The sequence below is a fragment of the Macaca fascicularis genome, chromosome 8 (genome assembly GCF_037993035.2).
Source record: "Macaca fascicularis isolate 582-1 chromosome 8, T2T-MFA8v1.1".
Taxonomy (NCBI): Eukaryota; Metazoa; Chordata; class Mammalia; order Primates; family Cercopithecidae; genus Macaca; species Macaca fascicularis.
Genome location: NC_088382.1, coordinates 106,601,574 through 106,622,080, shown reverse-complemented (window position 1 = coordinate 106,622,080; position 20,507 = coordinate 106,601,574). Strand labels below are relative to the sequence as shown.

The 20,507-nt window shown below is 39.2% G+C and overlaps 1 protein-coding gene across 18 annotated transcripts in view; it reads right to left on the bottom strand.

Moving 5' to 3' along the window:
* CPQ (carboxypeptidase Q) overlaps window positions 1–20,507 on the bottom strand; it is a 491,970-nt gene that overhangs the window by 189,667 nt on the left and 281,796 nt on the right. The gene's annotated exons all lie outside the window — the stretch shown is intronic.

Below are 20,507 nucleotides of genomic sequence, written 5' to 3'. Positions count from 1 at the left end.
TCTAGAAATGTTGTTTGGTGAACCTAATTTAAAACAGCATGAACTTATTCCACTTAAAAACATCCATATGCCTGTGAAATAGCTAAGTTACATTTTTATTTCAATAATAGGTTGCAAAGGGGGAAGAAGCTGTAGCTTAAGCAATCATATACAAAACCTCTCTAAATAACTCTGGAGTTACAAGCTAACCAGGTAGCGCTGGGTGAAAATGAATTCAGGTGTTTGAACTGAAGCTTCCCAAAATGCACCAGGGGCTAGTTTTGACCTGGTGATAGCGAATTTTAAGAATGATTCCACTGTCAATTGCATTTACCGAGCTGCCAAGACTGGCCATAGACTGGCTCTCTCCCTAAAAGGGCCTTGAACGCAAGGAGAACATCCAGAGCAGGACCTTAGAGAAAGCATCAAAAGTCTGCCATATTTCACATAGAAATGAAGCTTAAGCTGGGGACTAAAAGCATTTCTTGATATCACATTTGAGCATAATCTCTGCAACGATTGACAAGCATGGGGAATGGAGAAGAAAAGGCAAATATCAGTTTTTTTTGTTTTGTTTTGTTTTGTTTTGTTTTTGAGACGGAGTCTCACTCTGTCGCCCAGGCTGGAGTGCAGTGGCCGGAACTCAGCTCACTGCAAGCTCCGCCTCCCGGGTTTACGCCATTCTCCTGCCTCAGCCTCCCGAGTAGCTGGGACTACAGGCGCCCACCACCTTGCCCGGCTAGTTTTTTGTATATTTTTTTAGTAGAGACGGGTTTCACCGGGTTAGCCAGGATGGTCTCGATCTCCTGACCTCGTGATCCGCCCGTCTCGACCTCCCAAAGTGCTGGGATTACAGGCTTGAGCCACTGCGCCCGGCCCAAATATCAGTTTTTTTATGCCATTACAGACAAATTTTAGTGCGGCATTGCTTAAAGATGAAAGAAAAAACTAAATGGTGTGTCCAAGAAGCATTATTTCATCTGTTTTAACTCTATAACAATTTACGAATTTTAATCTCCATAAGTTCCTTCAGGAAACAGCAATACAGTAGGACATATTTTAACCTTGCCTTTGGCCCTCTTATTACAACACAGTCATTAAGACCTGCGTTTCAGAGGCAAGCAGGCCGGGATTTGAAGTCCACCTCTGCCACTTACTAGGAATCTCAGCAAGCTGCTTGAGCTCTCTGTGCTCCCTCTTTTGTGTATCTAAAAATGGATGTTAACATCTGTCCACAGAGTTGATGTAACAGCAATTGCAAGGAAGGTCCTAATGCATTGCCTAGTATCCAGGGTATGCTCAATCCATCTAGCGTCCTAATCCATTTTAGAATTTATTTACATATTTTATTGTTTTCATAATGCCCAATTGCTATGGTGTATGTTCTTGGTAAAAGTGGCTCTGATAGTAGTTCTGAAGCAGTTGAGAGGCAAGAGACACACTCCCCTGGTGGTAGGGGGCTGGGAAATGGAGATGGGGTACATAGTTTGAAAATAAAAAAGCCTCCCATTTCAGATTCTCACAGATTTCTACTGGGGAGAGGGGAAGAGGAGACCCTCCAACTTCAGCCTTCAGCTGAGAAACACTGGCCTTTCTAATGGCAGAGACCTTTTTATTTCCTTCCCATGTATTCCTCACAAGGCCTGGCATACAGCAGAGTCAATAAATCAATCTGAGTTTGTTTCTGTTTCATAATAAAATATGATTCAGAATCCAGTTAGTTCAGTTCCTTAAAGAAAACAATATTATGTTTTGTGATCAATGCATAATTAAAACAAATTTCCCATTAGTTCCCCTGACCTTTACAATTTTAGTCACATAAACCCATTAAAGAAGTTTATTCTCGACTACTGTGTAATGTAATGTATTTTCTCTCAGTGATAAGTATAAACAATAAGTACATTAAAAAATGATGAACCTTTATTATAGTCTTCAAAGGTCAGAATCATACAGAGGTATGGACAAGAAATTAGGATATAAATATGCTTAAAATGCTTCAAAAGTAATGGTGAGACTTCTGGTCAACATGAAGCAGCAAATTCACACCATTATAAGCCTCCCCCTGTTCCAAACATGTGATAATTAGAGATGAAACATAAAAAGTCAACACAGAAAGGTTATAGTTTGTCTCCAAGAACCAGATAAACATATCTGTGGACTAGAAATGCATTAGAATCACAAGCAGTGAGTAAGTCTGAAGCTAGGGAACCTGCAAGGCTCCAGATTTAGAAGCCAGCACTGACCGCTGGGCATTCTGCTCCTACAGGATAAGAGAATCTAAAACTGGCTCACTGGAGATAAGGAGACCTAAGCCAGGTTAACTGTAAAGCCAAACAAGGAGGTTGGGCTAATAAGAAGCAGCTAAAAACAAAACTGCAACAACAACAACAAAAAACATGACACACTAAGAGGAAGAGTTTTATAAAAATTTGAGTCTGTGGGGGAAAAGTTGACAAAGATGTTATTCAGAACCAGGCACAGAATCAAACCACCTGCTGGCTTGGTAACAGAGTATGTGATATCCCCAATATCACCATTGGCAAGGATGGCTGATAGAACATAATAAAACCTGGGTCTGTCCTTGAAGTCTTTCAGACCAGACAAAAGTGATCACAAAACCTCAAGGAAAACAAGAGTAAGCCCAGAGAAAGGGGAAAAAAAGGTAATAAAAAGTGAATGTAAAATCATCCCACTCAAAATGAGTCAGCAAACAAAAATTCCAAAACCCCTGAAAAGGTGTAATACTAAAAATGTCAACAAGAATTAAAGCATATGAATACCAAAAAAAAAAAAAAAAAAAATCAAGAAAACACAAAGGAAGACAGTAAGACAGGAAAAGACAGACAAAAGAACTATAGGACTAAAAGAAAACAACTAATGAAATGGCAATAATAAATCCTCCCCTTCCCAATCATTACACTAAATTTTAATGAATTGATTTCCAATCAAAAGACATAGAGTAGCTCAATGGAAAACAATTACAAAATACCCAACTACATGCACTCCACCAGGAAATTCACTTTAGACTTAGTGACACATACAGGGTGAAAGTGAAGGGCTAGTAAAAAGTATTCTAAGCAAATGGTAACCAAAAGAATGCATGGGTGGCTATCCTTAGACAAAACATACTTTGAGTCAAAAACTATCACAAGAGACAAAGAAGGACATATATAAAGATTAAAAAGGTCAATCCATCAGGAAGATATAGGAATTATAAATATATATGCATGCAACATCAGAGCACCTAGATATGTAAAGCAAACACTGACAGAACTGAAGGAAGAAACAGATAGCAATACAATAATAGTAGGAAACTTCAATACCACACTTTCAGTAATGGAGAGGACATCAATACGGAAGATAAGTAAGAAAACAGAGGACGTGAATAATACTATAGATCAAACAGACCTAACAGATACATATGGAACATTTCACCCAGCAGTAGCAGAATACACATTCTTCTTAAGTGCCCCCAATCTTTCTCCAAGGTAGGTAACTTGCTAGGTTACAAAAAAAGTCCTAACCAACTTAAGAAGATAGAAATCATACTAAGTATTTTTTTCTGACCACAATGGAATGACACTAGAAATTAACAGCAAAAGAAAAACTGAAAAATCTACAGATATATGGAAATTAAAGAACAGACTTTTAAATAGCCATTGTGTCAAAAAAGAAATCAAAAAGGAAATTAGACAATATCTCAATATAAACAAATGGAAACACAATATATCAAAACTTATGGGCTGCAGTTCACAAATTGGAAAAATTAATACTGTTAAAATGTTCATACTATCCAAAGCAACCTAAAGATTCAGTGTCATCTTGTAACTGAACACAGGTCTGGCCACTCACTGCTTGCAGACTCCAATTAACAAGGAAGAGGTCCAGTAGAAAGAAAGTTACTTTATTAACCAGAACTAGTAATGGGGAAGTGGCCAGATTCCCTATCTAAAGTAACCACTTTGAGTTTCCAGGAAGAAGGTAAGTATTTAAAAAGGGGGGACTTGATGTGGAAGGCAAGCAGGAGTTGTGCTAAGTACTAGATCTGCGTATCTTTTTTTTGGTGGCTATATTGGGTCTTGGTCCACCTGGAGCATGGGCTGGCATCATCTCAACAATGGCCAGGTTGTTGACTAGCTACCTGAGGTTATCTGAAATTTCGCAGCAGGGTTTCCGGGTTTGGTCTGCCTGTCTCAAGATTAAGTCCCAGAACTTTAAGTAAGCACATAATTAGATACTAGCATACAGTTAGATAATGATGGGAAAGAAAGGGACATGAAGTCTTATTTTAAGGTTAAGGGGAAAAGCTTCTGCAGTTGGCTTCAAGGTTACATCTTGTGATTAGGGAGAAAAGAGAAAGGAGAAAAAAAGTTTTAAAATGCATTTTTGAAGCCAAGCTGCTTGGTTACAATCCCTATCAAAATCCCAATGGCAGTTTTGTTGTTGTTGTTGTTGTTGTTTTTACAGGCATAGAAAACACAATTCTAAAATGTATATGGAACCACAAAAGGCCACGAATAGCCAAATCAATTATAAGAAAAAACAACAAAGCTGGAAACATCACACTTCCTGATTTCAACATATATTACAAAGCTACAGTAATCAAAACAATGTGGTACTGACATAACAACAGTCATATAGACCAATGGGAGGAGACAATGGGGATACATTTGAAAAATGTGTCATTTAGGCAATTTCGTTGTTGTGCAAGCACCATAGAGTGTACTTAACAAACCTAGATGATATAGCCCACTCCATTATAATTTTGTGAGACCACTTTCACACATGTGGCCTGTCATTGATCAAAACAGCATTATGTGGCACATGGCATATATACATGTTCTTAGTCAAATATATTTGGAAAATGCTGTACCGATATATCTCATTGTAGAGAAACCGTTGAATGATATTTTATGCAGCATTTCTCAAATGTTATATCCATGCATTCACCAAGAATTTACCAAACCACTGTGTGCTGGCCACCATACTATGTACTGGGGATACAGCAATTAACTGACAGACAATGGCTCTGTTCTTCTCAGTTTCTAATTGGAGGACCGTCAATGTACAAGTTAACAAAAATAATTCCAGAGACTGACACATGCTGTGAAAAAATAAAATCAAGTGATATGACAGATAGTGGCAGAGAAATCAGTGGCCAGAAAAAGGCCTTTCCAAGAAAGTAAGGTTTGAGTTGAGACTTGATTGATAAGAGTTGGCCACATGAAGCTCTGAGAAAGAGATCTACAGCCAAAGGGAGCAGCTGAAGCAAAGTCCACAGGGTCAGAATGAATTTGAGTGCTGACATCTTTCTTCACAAGTTAGATTAAGTGGCATAGTGACCCAGAAAGCTCCATTTAGGGAATCTTGAGGTACCAGAAATACTAGTTTAATTTGGATTTCAGAATTATGGATAGGCATGTTAATTTAGAAAAATCAAAGAAATAAGAAAACACTACCAAACAGATTCATCTTGCTGATAATAATTTTCTTTCAATTAGTGAAATGTGATATATTAAATTCAGAAGTCCCAAGAAATATTCAATATAGCAAACTAAAATGACAATTATTTTCTAGAATTATTTTTCTAATTATCAAATAATTTTGCTTAGGAAATGAAAGCAATGCAAGTATCTGTTATAGAAGTCCTCTGGAATGGAACTAAAAGGGAAGAGTCGTTTTTGAAAAAAGTCTTTCTGCTATGAAAAACTGGCAGACGAGTGCTGAAGATGAAATCAAATGGAATAGGAGCTGGATAACCAGGGAGACATAAGCAGGGATATATCTTTTCACAAAGTTAATTGGAAAACCAGCATCATAGAAAGCGGGCCTGATATGTGCAGTCTGTGGTGCTGGTATCATCAACAGGTCAGCATGACCCAGGGATTCTGCAGTGCATGAAATGAGCAGCCACTGCTGAAGGCAAGTCACCTGGAAGTCACTTGAGCTGACTACAATTCACAGCATCACCCGTGTTGAACAGAGAGCAAACACAGGCGAACCTGAAAGCAAGCTAATAGTGTGGAGAACTTGCTTAAGAAAGAGGACATGGTTTAGGAGCAAGAAGAAACCAGTTAATGGAGACTTCGCCCTAGGCATATAGGATAAAATGGGGACAAGAGAACAAGTTAATAGGAAGGGTTTTATTTTAGTGAGAAATGAAACATCGTATCATTAAACAGATTATCTTACAGAAATATATTGTAATACTTCCAACTTCAAACCTAACTTGAAAGAGGTGCCAAATTGGATATAGGTGCAAACATAACCAGGCTCCTAGGCACTCTTTCATCTTGGAAAAAAAAAAAATCAAGCTCAATCAAATCTTGTATGGAATGGAATGCTTTGTTTAAATCAATTTCCTGATTAGATAGATTAGATTTTTAAAATACAGTTGTCAATCCTTCTTAAAGATATCAGCTAAGATCAATGGAACACAACAGACAGCGCTGAAGCACATCTGTGTATGTGTATACAAAATAATTAAGTTTGTTGTAAAAGATGTACCATAATACCAACATACCATCTGCATTATGAAACATCCACAACAATGGAAATTCAAAATGAGATAACCCTCAGTTTTATATTTGCTCCCAACATCCTCATGGATCTCCCCATACCCACTTTTGAGACTACTGTGCTCTCTGCCCCCGCTGACCCTGGCTGAACAGCAACCATGATCTCTAGGAGAGCAGGGCCCATGGCCATCCTGCTTATCATCCAATCTCTGGTTCCTTAGAGCACTCAACAAGCATTAGTTCCCCCAGAGGTCTTTTCTTCCTAGGGGGCTGACACTGGACATAGGAGATACAAGCTTTTCGATGAGCTTTAAGCAGTCCAATTCTGCAGTCTAATTCTACAACTTCTGGGAACACTGAACAAAACTTCACCCGGAGACATGATGACGAGTGCTGGGGTGTAAAATGAGTCCTGTAGCTTCAGCTACTGCTAAAAGTGAAGGGAAGTTTTTTTTTTTTATATACCCTCTAGGAACTATAATCCATAAAAAAAAAAAAAAAAAAAAAAAGGAATTCGAGGTATTTTCCCACTACTTAGGCCACTGGAAGAATTTTTTAGATTGAAAGGAATAAATATGCAAACACTGTAACCTTTTAGAAGTACAACTGTTTAAAAAGAGTATACTAGCAAGCTGCTCAAATATTCTAAAACAATGAGCAGCTTGACATTTTTCAATCCAATATTTTAAAACTCAGATCCACATGTGCACTGGAAATTAATGCCATTTGTTCAACAATGATAGACTTGATTCATATCCACGCTCGTACAGTGGATTATATTTGCTGATTTCATTAAACCTTCAAAAGGTTACAGCTGGTTGACATATGAAAAACTCCACACCTCCAGAACAGGAAATTTTGTATGAGTCCTTTTTTTAGATTATTTTTTTAAATAACAAAACTACACTTCAGAAAGAAATGGTAAAGCATAGGACTCTGTTCCTTACTAGCATTGATTATATTTTCAAATTTTTATTATATCAGGATATACTAACAAGATGACAGAAGCAGGGGGTCATGAACAAATGGACTGAGCACACTAGAGACACCTCAGAACTCCCAGAACTGCCTGGAGGGGACTTTGGAGGGAGGCTGCAGCTCTTGACCCAAGGCTGTAGGATGCAAAACTAGGTATGAACCATAATGAGACTACTTTTGGAATCTTGGTTGGTGGGCCAGAGGATATTTTGATCATAGACAGGACTCAGGTTTCAGTACTAAATAATATCAATTGTCATACTGTGTTTTTGATAACACTAAAAAAAGAAAAATTCTCAAGAGGAATTGTAGCAGGACTAACAGAAGGCTGTATAACTCCAGAGAGATCGAAGCCAGCCTTTAAATATGCTTTTTAAAGTACTTGAATCAGGAAAAAAGAACTTCTTGACCATGCCAGAGACATATTATGATCAATGTGGGTTAAATTAGGGCTTCCAAAATCATGACAGTAATTTCTGCAGTAAGATCTTTAACATCTATTAATGTACAAAACCTTCCAGCCTAAAAGGTTTAGTAACACAAATAACTATTACATTGTCAAACCCTGAGTGACAGTAAGAGTCCTGGAATTAACCCCAATACGCATTAGAAGCTTCAACTACTGTACCTAGAAACATTTTTGAAAAATTTCACAAACATACAAAAAGCTACAACACTTCTCACAGTGGTTATGTTATGACCCTACAATGCCCTTCAGGTATCTATTTTTCTACTCTTTTGAAAATGGAGGTTTCTTCAGATTCCTAATTTCCTCAATTATTTCATTTTAACTTAAATAAACCAAGAGGGCCAGCCTGCTACTTTCTTGCTGTGCAACATTATACCCGTTACTTAGCATCCCTGTGCCTTGGTTTCTTAACTATAAAAGGAGAAGAGTAATAATACTTAAAGTGCTGGTTATTATGAGTATTAGCAGGATATGCAGAAATCGTGTGGAACAAGGCCTGACCCATGGTAGTCAGTTATCAATGATTTGTATTATTTCAACTGTATCTATGGATTGTAAGGAAATAGGTCCCACCGTGATATACAGAGAAAATAATACATAGGATCTTTATAACAAACTTAATTATTGTGTACACACATCCATGGATGCACCTCAGGGCTGTCTGTTCTGTTCCACCGATCTTAGCTGATATTCAAATTGTTAATAATTTACTTCCAGGTCATTCAGCTTTTCTAATTAAAATTCTGGCCTGGGATTATCTGTTATTTTACAGTGAAGTGCTAGAGGTTTTCCAAAGAAAGAGGATTTGCATAGGTTTGGAAGGCCAGCTGCTGACTCCAGCTTTCTATCATTCAAGCCACTGGACATTACCAGGATCCAATGGGAGCCTTCTAGAAAGCCAGGTCTCTAGTAAATAATATATCTAGAGTCCTCTCAAATGGAGCTCAACTAGATTAGCTATACGTACATCATAGGAAGGTCTGGATGCAGCTCCAAGAGGTGACATTAAGAGTCATATTCAAAGTTATTTCCTGAAGTAAAGGCAAAGAGCCAAAGGGAAGAATGACAAAGAGGCACTAGACTGAATTTTTCCCAGTGTGGCTCTTAGAGCACCAGCATTGGAATTGTTGTGGCATCTGCATCAGTGCAGACTCCTGGGTCCCACCCCGGATCTAGTGAATCAGAATCTGAGCCTGGGTCCCAGGAATCTACATGTTTTTGTTGTTGTTGTTTGTTTGTGTTTAAAGGAATATACATTTTAATCAAGCACTCAGATTATTGTAATAGATGCTGCATTTCCAGAACTGCTCCAGATATTCCATCCAGGTCATGGGACTGAGCCATAAACATATGTTGTTGGTGACGGATCTTCTGTATCAGCTAGAGGAGCCATAGGTTGTTTGGCCTATGTGTCACCTCTTTTATACCCCAAGGGTCTCTTTATTCATTTGCTTGGTCCCTGAACCCAACCCAGCCTCAAACAGAGAAACGAACACTACAAATCTCGCTGGGACCAAAGAAGGCAACCGGGCAGAGCGGGCCACTCTGAAAACTTCGCTCCAAGTACCCTGCCTCTATAGGATTCCTTCCTTAACATGCATCTGGCAAGATGATCAAATTCCCATTTAAAAAACAATTGTAGGGGCTTAGGCTAAGACAGTAAAGTTTGCAAATCCAAACTCAGCCCCCTGCTTTATGGGGATGAAAGAAGGGAATGGGATATGGTAAAATATCAAATAATTGCATTTTATGGTTTACTTGTGAAATCAAGTTAAACAGTCTTTGGAAGGGCAATGCTATTTGAGATTCTGCCAACAAAAGTAGCCAAATTGTTTCTCTAAATTATGAATGAGGAATATACCATTTTCAGTTATTTAGATATTGCCAAATAAATTAATATTCTTCAGAGGAAAGGATAAGGTTAACATTCCAGCTCATATATCACCATTAAAAAGATTCAGTATTTCAGCAGTAGCTTAAATGGCTAAACACCTTCCTCTTTGGCTTATTTGCCTTATTATCACTCTTTATCAGTTCAGTTTTCTTGCATTTCTATATTTAAAAATATAAAAATGATTAAATTTAATTCATGGGTATGAGAATAGGACTTAGAAATGCATTATGTATGTAAAGATACAAAAAATGAGGTGCTTACCTCATCGAATAAAATTACAAGGTTTCATTCTAATTGTTTTAGAATCATGGTTCTCAGTTATATTCATGACATCCCTAGCAGGAAAGAAAAACATAATCTCTGGCAGGATGGACTAGGAGACCTAGAGGGGCCTGGCAAATTTTCCAGGGTTCCACAGCATGTTAGCTGGGAAACCCTCAGTTCTAAGCCGCCTTGGTTGCTCCATCTACCCAACCTCATACTGACACTCAATAACAACTCATTACTACTAATAGTAACCATATTGTACAGTTTTAAGACACACTGCCATGCTTTGGACAGGAGCCTACAAAGAAAGAACTCTTTATAGAGTGCAAACTAGGGCAATATATGGGCAGCTGAAAGTCTCAAGCTGATTTACATGCAAGCCAGTCAGGACGAAAGATTAAAAGAAACTAGGAACCCAGGCAAATTCAGCTGAGCTCTGGCATGCAAATAAAGTTTACAAATGAGAAAGACATCAAGTTTATAATAGTAAGAGTGCAAGGCCAGCACAAGTTCAGCCAATCCCAGCAGCTTGTTAAAAGCAGTTCTCCCCTGCCCTACTGAAACTGTTTTCTGATTTCAAAGTTACATAAGCCTATCAGCAGCAGCAGCAGCAGCACCAGGGCACTCCATGTATTACCCACATTCCATCCAGCTAATTACCAAGTGCCAGACAGGCTTCTATGGGAGAGGGCTGAAAGCAATTTTGTAAGTCCCTGTGTTTTCATTTATGTGAATTTCTCAGCTTTTCTAGGTCAGAGAAACACTGGGTGATTACAAGCTCTTACTTATATGGAAGGGTGAAAAAGCATGCTGGCTCATTTTAAGGAGCTGACACCACTTCCCAAGATATGGGGAAAGAAGATGAAGTGTTTGAATGAATCCAAAAGGTATTCTTTTTAAGTAGAATTAATTGATAGGAGATTTAATGTCTCCTGAAGGAATCAATAAAGAGATCATATGAGGTACTCTGAGTATTAAATTACCAAAGAAGACCAACTGTAGTAATAAAAGATGGGCTAGTTGATAGAAATTCAACTCCATGTAGCTCTTCCTACACTACAATGAGTAAAGAGCTGAAAACATTTTATAGTATTGATTTTTTCATTCATTTAGCAAATACTCAGTAGAGCCTACTTTATCTTAGGAAGTGAAGTGAACTCAAGAAATACAGAAGTCAAGCTTCCTTCTCTCACTCCAGAAGCCATCTGTCCATTCTTCATCATCCCATTTGCAGGCTACACAGTAATAATTCATTTGTCTTCTCCACTAGGTTTTAGCTAATCAGTGAATGAATACATAAAAGAAGCAAAGAAAGAACAAAACTAAGGAGGTCTTGAAAGACTTCAAGACAAATTGTGTGAAGAAAAGAGAGGGAGAGCAAGATGGAGCACTATTCCTTTCAAGAGGACACACCATCCGGTTTGCTGTGAAAGTCAAATTTGTAAAAAGAAATATTTGGAGAACTGATGGTTTTCTCTTTCTGTGTGTGAGCTAACTTCTCCATATGGCGCCAATGCTAACCATCAGTTTTATGAAGCATGATTTGCATGTGGATTTCTATTAGAATCACATTTATTTTAGAGTTGGAAAGAATTGAAAGGTCCATTTAGCAGACTTGTTATAATGTCTTAACTATTTTTAAATACGATTTATTAGTAGACAACATAAACTTACGGAACAATGAGGCAAAAAAAATAGGGCAAGAGAGGTCATTTTTACAGAGAAAAGTAGAAAAATATTTATTATGATAACAGAGTCAGACTCTCATTAAGTTTTTGCTTGGTATCCCTGAAAAGAGTATTGGTGGCAAAAAGTTAAGACTTCTGCAAATACCATGCACTAAGGAGGAAAAGGAAGAACCAGAATTCTTATATACTTCTAATAGGAATGTAGATTGGCATAATCTCATTAAAAACAATTTGACATTACCCAGCAAAGCCAAGTATGTGTAAACCTCGTGACCCAGAAATTCCACTCCTAGGTATATATCCTAGAGCAACTCTTGTATGTATGTGCCAAGATATATGGACAAAAATGTTCATAAGCAGCACTGTTTGAAACAACAAAAACTGGAAATGACCCAAAAGTCCATCAACAGTAGTATGGCGAGGTGAGTTGTGGCATATTCACACAATGGAGTGTTATAAGCTGTGAAAATAAATGAAGCACAGCTGCACGCTGCAATATGAATGCTGTTAAAAAAAAGCAAACTGTAAAAGACTATGTACAACTAAAACAGCAACTTTATAAAGCTTTATAAAAAGTAACTATACAATACACCATTTCAACATACTCATAGTATGGAAAAACTAATTTTAAAAAATATAAGAGAATTAACACAAAAAAATTCAGACTAGCATTGGCAGGGTGAAGGGACACAGGAAGACCATATAGCAGGGGACCCCAACCCCCAGCTAGCATACTGGTACCAGTCTGTGGCCTGTTAGGAATATAGCCGCACAACAAGAAGTGAGCATTACCGCCTGAGCTCCGCCTCCTGCCACTCAGATTAGTGGCAGCATTAGATTCTCATAGAAACCCAAACCCTATTGTGAACTGCACATGTGTGCTCCTTAGGTAATTCTAACTAATGCCTGATTGCCTGATGATCTGAGGTCGAATAGTTTCATCGACTAAGGTCAATGGTATTAGTGATCTTAGGTTGAGAGATAAATTTACAGATGACTGTTTTATTGCTAGGCTTCGTAACTTACATAGATGGTACATATTCTGTTGTATATACCAACTATTACATATAAAGAATTTTTAAAAGTTCAGATACCTTGTATGATGAAATACTAAGCAGCCAATAAATAGAATAATTAAATTAGATCCACACATACTAATGCAAAAAGACTTCAAGACAAATTGTGTGAAGAAAAAGTCCCAGAATAGTACTATAGCACAATCTCATTTCTGTAACAAGGAAGCACAGAAAGTAAAAGCTCCTAAAACTATATGCTATGTATGTATCTGTACAGGAGACCTTCTGTTTGTCCCTCCAATCCACTCTCCAGCCTTCTCCACTCAGCTCTCTGGCTAAGGGGGCTGACCTGTATGGACTACATCAATAGGTTTTCGTGTTCCCTTGGCTTCCTATAGGGTTCAGTCAATGGGGGCGCTTAGAAGCAGAGAGTGCATTTATTCCCAGCCCCTTTCCTGTGGTTGATAAGAACTGGCTGCATCTCTCCATCAAAGGTCTCAGTGCCCATTAGAGGGTCCTTTCTGCAGGACCCTTTCTGTGTGCGGGTTTCCATGACCACTTCCTCTCTGTGCCCCTTCAGATTTAGCGTTGATAAACACGATCCCCGGTGCTTTCCCTATACCCTCTCTATGTCATATAAATACTCCCTTTATTAAATTAAACCTCAATTATCCTAATCTGGTTTTGTTGTTGTTGTTGTTTAGAGACCAAGGTCCTGCTCTGTCACCTAGGCTGGAGTGTAATGGCACCATGCTACTTCATTGCAGCCTCAAACTCCTAGCCTCAAGCAATTCTCCCATCTTGGCCTTCCAAAGTGCTGGAATTACAGGCATAAGCCACCACACCGGTCTAAATTATTCTAATTTGAATGTACCGTCTGTTTCCTACTGGAATCTCAACTGATACAATCATATATGGATATGCAAGCATAGAAAATGGACTAAAAAGATACACAAGAAAAGGTTATCAGTTGTTAACGCTGGTGAAAGAAGCTAGAATTTAAAGAAGAAGGAAAACATTAATGTTTTGGCCTTTGCATTTCTGTATTGTATAACTAACTTATTTCTAAGAGGAAAGTGTCATGTAGTTTTTTGGGCAAAACAAAATTTTAAGAGTTCAAAAAAATAATGATTTTTAAAAATGCACAAGCTGGGTAGTTTAAACAACAAACTGGGTTCATCTCAACATTCCCTGTAACTAGCACAGTGCCTGACTAGCACAGCATGACAGGAGCTTCTAAGGAATGCAGACACTGTAATCCTGTGAATATTAAACCTAAAAGATATCTTAGAAGCAAGCTTAGCTTCTGTAAGGTTTAGTAATAAGAGGGAAGGGAGAAACACCTCTAGAGTCGCTCAACAGAGGCTTCCTAGAAAATGTGGCAATTGACTACAGGTATAGGCAACAACTGGACTGTTGGCTGGATCCTGGACTGCACTGTGTATACAAAGCTGAGGTCCCAAGCCCTGTGCAGGCTGAACTGTGTCATGGTCCCTGGACATTAGAATTTTACTTGACCATATTCATACAAGTGTCTCTTCTAAGGTCTAAGGTCTGGCAGACTTCTAGTACTACTATCTCCTCTCTTGCTCCCCAGGGCTTGGAGGCATCTCTTGATTATGAACTCCAAGGCAAAATCCTTTGGCCACCATGCTATGACTACTGGACTGGACTCTTTCTGAGCACCTGAAGCTGGGGGTGGCCACCAACACCTGCCTTACCCCAGCAGGGAGATTAAATTCAGGTCCAGGCTCCTCCCATCTGGCCCACTCGGCCATAGAAAACTAGCTCTGGCTAACTTGACCTGTCCTTCAAAACTCAGATTAGATGGCACTCCCCCTGACAAGCCTTTTCTGATTCCCTGAGTTTAAGTGCTCTCCTTAAATGACCCAAAGGCACTGCATACTTCCTCTATCATAATATTTATTATACTATATTGAAATTGCCCATTTACTTGTGCGTAACCTCTCAAAAAACTGTAAACTTTTTGAGGGCAAGACTAAGCCTTATGCATCTCTCAGTCATAAGAGACAATGACATAAAGTAGGAGTCATTAAATACTGGAAAGAAAAAGGGAGGAAGGAAAGGAGGGAATGCCCAGAGAGGGAGGAGAGAGGGAGGAAGGAAGGAAGGAAAGATACCACATGCTGCTAGATCCACACATATGACAATACAAAATAAATGACCCTGCTTTATCTGCTCTAATGACCTTTAAAGCTTTGGGTATGGAGAAATCAAAGTAAAGATAAACTAATACATACATCATATGCTTACTGAGAACCTTCTCTCCACCAATAACTGCCAGGGTGATATAATTGTGAGAAGAAAACAGACCATACTCCCTTCCCCAGTCTCATTCATACATGTGGGAAAACTTTGTTTTTCAAACTTCTTAGGTTTCTAAATGTTTTCAGATATTTTCCAAATATCTCCCCAATATCTTTGGGATACTTAGATATTTCTGTATGTTTCTACTAATGTTGACAGGCAAGAGGTTTTGTGAGGCTGAGTTAATCAGCACTTGGTACAACTATCAGAGACCTGTACTGGTTCCTCTGTGCTGAATTATCTCAAGAATTCTTTGCCAAAGTAATACAAATTAAATTAATGTTTAATGTTTAATGTTGGCCTCTCTGTCTCTCTGATGGCCTTACTGAATTCTGTGGTATTTAAAGCATCACGGAAAGTAAATAATGAAGGTTTGGTGTTGCTTTTTTAAACACAAATTAAACCATTAAGCAAATGAGTCAGAAATTATATAAAAGAACATTAGGAATTGAAATGGACCTAAAAATGATTTCTAAAAGATGTTAGGCAAAACTTCCATCCCATTCAGTCCAGAAATACTGCATTAGACCCATAGTAAATAGAGCTACCTTTTAACTACCTGCCGCCACCCTTACCTCCTTCCAATGTGGGCCCACTGTACCCCATTGCCGCACTGCATCTGGGTGAGGGAATGCAGCACTTCATTCTTAACACACAAACCCTAAGTGTTCTCCAGGCACAAGAGATCTACACAAAAAGGCCACAAAAATGGGAGAAAGAATATACACAGAATTACAATTTCCTATCTGATGTTCACTACTTGGGCTCATAACACATTGGTTATGTTCATGAGAAAGATAGGCAATGCATTGTTTAAAAAAAAAAAAAAAAAGAGGTAGACAAATTTGGAAAGCCCAGATGGGAGGATAATGAATTCGCATCAACTTTCAATTGTCTACATGTGGTTCACTAATGGAAACCTTTTCATCTCAGGCTTAGTTCCTGGCCATCATCAGGACAGAACTTACAAGTAAAGTACCTTTAAGCTATGCCACAAAGTAGATAACTATTTTGTGCTATAATTTGAGGGGGCCTAAAAAATCCTGAAATGCAAAATCTCTACCTTATCTAACCCCCTTACTGGCCTTTCCATGATACCTCAAATTTCCATGTTATACTCAACTAAAACACGTACAGTCCTTCACAAAAGGCTAATGCTATCAGGAATACAATACCTTAAACTGTTATCAGCTTGTGGTGGGTTGTGTGAGGGTGATATGTGGGTTAGTGAACACATACTAGCTTAACATCCATTTCCCTCTCTTTTGGAAACAGAACCTGTTAACCTCTTGGGAACCTCCTCTTCCCCACTCTCATCCATGGTTTGGGTGAGACTGACCTTGAGTTCTGGTTTCAGTGGTGGGTATGTGACCTAGTTGAAGACTATCACAGTTCTATAACCCCATCACAATGAAAAAAGGCACATCTCAAGCCAAACTAATGAAAGCCCTATCTAGGACCTATGTCAGAGACATTTCTCTATTTTTCTTGGGATGCCAAGATGGTAGGATATAAGCCTGTTGCCATTAAGGCCTTTTGGACACTATGTGTAGGATATAAGCCTGTTGCCATTAAGGCCTTTTGGACACTGTGTAGGCAGCTTGCCTGAGAATGAAGCCACACTGAGAAAAGTTAAGCCTTGTGAAGGAGAGGCAAACACCTGCCATCTTCTGGAAACCTGGATTCAGCCCTAACAAAACTCTTCAGTTACACAAGCCAATAACTTCCCTGCTTGTCAAACAAGTTTCTCTAGGTGTTTGACGTTTAAAATCCCAAGAGTCCTGATTAATACATAGGTATTGATGCCCTAGGTTAAGGAATCAAAATGTATGGTAGAGAGAAATGTAGGCTGCATAGTGGAAGAAAGAACACAACTGGAAGATCGCGATGATCTGTCTCTGTTCCTTTTCTGCCCATAAGTGCTTATCCTTGGGTATGGTCCTTCATAATAAAATAAGGGGGCTTAAAATAATGAACTCCAAGCTCTCTCTAAGCTTTGACATACTGTGCTTCTAGGTATGCTTTGGAGGGTGGAAAGAAGAATCAAAAAGGAGCTGCTCTACAGGGCATATTTTGTAGGCTTGCAAAGTAGGTTGGGAGTCGGGGGCTTGTTTAGCCCAGCTGGCAGCAATGTTCAGGCAAGAAAGGTGGGTTGCTCACAATAAGATGAATGGTCACACAGATTAACTTCAATGACTTGACAATTTTGCCAGAACCAGTCCTGACTATCAAAGAAACAAACTTCTGAGCTGAAGTCAAGACCTTCCTATTATCCATTCTTCTCCATGAGTAAGGCTGCCCCAGAGGTGAGGAGATGAGGGAAGCGACTGACATACCTAATGTATGACTTGGCCCCTTTTGCTCAATCATGCCCCTGCCTGGAATGCCCTCTTCACTTAGGTCCCCGTGTCTAACACCTACTTAGCCTTCAGCATCGAGCCAGAGGGCTTTCTCCTCCACAAAGCCTTCCCATGCCATAGCACCACACAGTAATCTCTCTACCGTCTTTAATCCTAGGTTGCTTGTTGTGTGTTCCTCTCACTTAAAAATTACCTGATTCATTCATGGGCCTCACTGCACTGATGGGAGACTTCAGAGAATGCCAGACATGACGTGCCCAAGGGCACCCAGCTTCTCAGGGATAGTCAAATGAGAATCTAGGTCCCTAGACTCCACACGCAGAGCTCTTCCCTCCATATCCACTGATGGCTCCTACTACTACCTTCTCTTCATGCTCCTGTTGCATTTTCACTTCTTATGGAATGCCGTCCAGGTGCTAGGCACTGTTAGGTTCCTTATGAACATTTTCTGCAACCATTACAGTTGCGGTAGAGGTACATATCACTATTCCCATTTTATAGATGAGGCACAGAGAAGCCAAGTTATTTGCTTGAGACCACAGAGCTAAGGACAGGAAAAGCTAGGATTTGAAACCAGGGCTATGTGGTTGTGAAGCCATTTTATTTTTCTTCTCTATCACCATTATCACCATCAATACCACATGGTCATCAGTGCTATTACTAAGCAAGCAGCAGGAAACTTAAAGACATTACCTTACATTGGCTCCACCTTGCAACACAGGTGTTAATCCCATTTCATTTTACAGATAAGGTCACTTCCCCCAGGAAGCCTTTGCTGACCACCACACCCTGGAATAGGATGGTGCTCCTCCTAAGTGTTCCTCTGCCCTGTGTGCTTCCTCTCCCGATTTTAGAATTAATTTAGTGCCTCGGAAATACCAGTGTTTAGTCTCCTCCTGTGAATTAAACACAACTTGTGGGTGTTAGCATGTCTTGTCAATTACTTGTTCGGTAAACAATTGTTGAATGAATGAGGTTGACAAAGTCCACGAGAAGCTACTGCTGATGATATAGGACCACTTTCCATTTCACCCTGGACCTTCCAACCATTTACTACAGGAGGGAGCATCCACTTCCACACAGAGCAAGAACAAATGGGCCTGGGCTGCTGAGAAGAGCAGCATAAGGGAAAAGCTGTCTGCCTTTGACTGGAGCTACACACTTGGCATTTTCTCACCAAATCTGGTATTCATGACCTTGCTGGGGCCTACTGAAAGCCAAACCGAAGCTACTTTCAAGAGACAGATGGCAAAAGAGCATAACATCTGCCAGGCCTTTCAAATCACCAATTCCCCAGGTGAGGGCTTGTGGTAGCTCTTTGCAAACATTCAGTGGTCCTATCTGAGGCACGCAAGGATTCTACCATCTGAAAGAGTTGACAAACACCATCTCTTTAATCTATTTTGGCAATTCTTAGAGAATAAATCAACTAGCGAGAAGCCAATGGTTGCTAGAGTGTGGTGTGAGTATTTTAGGAAAGAACTTAATTCCTTATTACATGCATTGGAATCACAGCATTAAACCCAATTCCACAGCTGTCTACTCACTCATGCAGACATTTGTCCAACAAATATTTATTGCACACCTATTAAGAATCAAGCACTCTCCTAGATGCTGGAAAGATATTGGTGAACAAACAAAATCTGATATCTCAAACAAACTCTCTTACCTGAAAGAGGCTGTTCATGAAGCTATTTGTACTCACTGGGGTCAAAGCACAGACAATTCATAACATAACGTAGCACATCTTTTGAAAGGCAGGAGGACCAAGGGGGAAAGGGTCCAAGAACATGTAATTCATGATGACTGGAAAGGCAGGTTAGGGCTGGGTTGTTATGAGTAGGGAAGAAACATAATCAGCTTTGTGTAGTAAAGTGGCATTTGGAGCAACGATGCCATTTAACGAACTCCAGTTCATATAATTAGAATGGATGAACTAGAGCTAGCTATATCAATGCGGGTGAATCTTTAAAAATGTAATAATAATACTGTTGAATAAAAATCAAGTTGAAAATGGATACACACTTTATGATGCTGCTTGTTTAAAGTTATAATACTAAAAATCAATAACTATGTGGTTTATGAGAACATGCATATATAATAAAAATAATCAAAATATATATGGGACTAATATATACAAAGTTTTAATAAATTCTATAGGGAAGAAAGGGAAGAGACCAGGAAATACTGGGTAAAATTCCAACTATACTTGCACTATTTCCCTTCCTTCCTTCCTTCCTTCCTTCCTTCCTTCCTTCCTTCCTTCCTTCCTTCCTTCCTTCCTTCCTCCCTCCCTCCCTTCCTTCCTTTCTTCCTTCCTTCCTTCCCAAGTTATCTGATGAAAACATAGCAAAGTGTTAACCATTCACTCTGGGTAGTGAATGTATACATGCTGGCCTTTTTCTGATTTTCTGTATTTAAAAAAAATATGTTTGAAAAAATTTTAAATTAAAAACCAAAAATTATTTTAAAAAGAAAGGAACATGGAACAAGCTAGGGATCCAGAAATCTAGAATAAAAGATCTCAAATTTCTCCCTGGGGAAGTTGCTGATTGGCTAAAGGGAAATAGTCCAGAGGGATCTGTAACTATGATTCAAGGCAACAGGGCTAAACTAGCACCAGATAGATCTTTGTCTGTTCAAATCTTTCACCAAATCAAGATGCTATGTGATGCCTCTTTTCCCAGCCCTACCAAATGAAGTACCTTCTTTTTGGGCAATTATTCTCATAGAACTCTTTTTGGAGATTGGGACAGAGAAGAAAGCAATAGTCTCAAAGTTTGAGATACTCAGGCCACTGTCGTGTTAGTCCCTGGGCTCCACTATGCAAAGTCACAGGATGGCTGCAGGTGTTTAGGGAAGGGACTCCAGCTGAAGAAAGGGAAGTCATACTAAAGGAAGCTAAGACTGTAGTGGCATCCTTCCTGCTCTGTCTACTCTGAAGGCAAAGCTTCACCCAGCCTAGGTGATCCTAGAAGTGTATCAGGCCGAGGAGAGTTAGCATTCCAAG